This window comes from Pleurodeles waltl, chromosome 6 (assembly GCF_031143425.1).
Source record: "Pleurodeles waltl isolate 20211129_DDA chromosome 6, aPleWal1.hap1.20221129, whole genome shotgun sequence".
Classification (NCBI taxonomy): domain Eukaryota; kingdom Metazoa; phylum Chordata; class Amphibia; order Caudata; family Salamandridae; genus Pleurodeles; species Pleurodeles waltl.
In genome coordinates, this window is record NC_090445.1 from 1119552250 (window position 1) to 1119553855 (window position 1606).

Below are 1606 nucleotides of genomic sequence, written 5' to 3' on the forward strand. Positions count from 1 at the left end.
AATCCAAGGTAGATGTATCCATCAGAATACTGTATACAGACCTTGGCATACAGTGTTTCCCTGATGGTTCACATACAGATTCCTATTTATCTGTTTTCCTTTTGGTACAACAGTTCAATGGCAGATATTTGTGTTTTCAGTCAAACATGTTTGTTTGGGAGGCAATGCAAACATTACATATCACACTTTTCTGAGCTCAGTGCATTGTGTCTGGTACTTAGTGGATGACAACCGTGTTCACACTAAATTAACAACTCTTGGGGCCTACTCATGGTTTCCTGGTTATATATTTCTGGTGAAATAAGACTGTGACATACACTCCAGGACATATGTCATATGGGATATTATATTTACATGTTTGGCAGTCATGCTTTACTCCACATGTATTTATGTGAAAAAATGCTGGACAAGGTGAGCCCGCTGCCCCGGAAACAGTATTGTGTATGATTAATGTGGTCATCCTCCTTCTCTTTACGGGGAGCCTCTTTCTCCTCATCCCAGGGGACGTTTGTTTTTATAGAGATTTTGTGCAGTATGGCACATGCCAGGATCATCTTACACGCTAATAGTGGTGAATAAAGCAGTCGCCCTACTGATACATCCTGACAATGGAAGCAGGATTTTAACAAGCCAAATGTCTTCTCAACAATAGTTCGGGTCCTGATATGTGCCTTGTTATAAGCCCTCTCCGCATCTGTTTCTGGATGAGCAATAGGGGTCATCTCCCATGGCTGAATGCTGCAACCTTGGTCAGCTGAAATGTTGAATGATGAAAAAAGTTATTACTTAAGGTTTACTGCATTTGCGAACATCCTGCCCATGTGTGCCATGTGTATTGGTACTGTCAAGCACTTCAGTCAACTATGAGAACATGATATGTTAGTCATGCCAGTGTGATCCAATTTCCATGTGGCTGTTCACTCACTGTACGTGGGGTCAAATGTAGTGCATGGGCAGACAGATCATAACAATAAACTTCCTGAATGTCATATTCGTGCAGCAGGGTGGATGGTGTATGATTCCCATTGCCCTAGTCCAATCAATGTTTTGTGTTGCCATTACATGTGTGGGGCAACAGATTGTGCCTGGAAATCTTTTCTGTTGGTCCAACCTCGGTTGTTGGTGACATTCCAGACATGGCTGACACAGACACATATATGCTCCTTCTCAGATGTTGGAAAGTGCCCTACATTACATTTGCCCATGCCTTTGTTTAGCCCACATTGTCCATGACAGTACACATGATGCCATTCACACAGTATGCCCTCATGCATCCCAAATGGGTGACCTGATGTGACAACTGACATTTCCCAAACCATGTTTGCATGTCACAGTGTGCTGACATTGTGTACATGTGTGAGAAAACTGTGCCCAAATTGTGCCCACTACACATGTATTCTGCATATTTGAGGGTGTTAATCTGCAGTCCGGCCACACAACTTCCTGCACTGTCCTACATCTCTAAGAAGGGGACCTTGTACACATTACTTGTGGACTCATGTCAATTTGTGGTCCATACAAGTGGAATTACACATGAGTTGCCTATGGAGTACACATCTCCACTTGCATCAGGGGTTGGAGGTTTACCTCTCAGTTTTCAAGATGT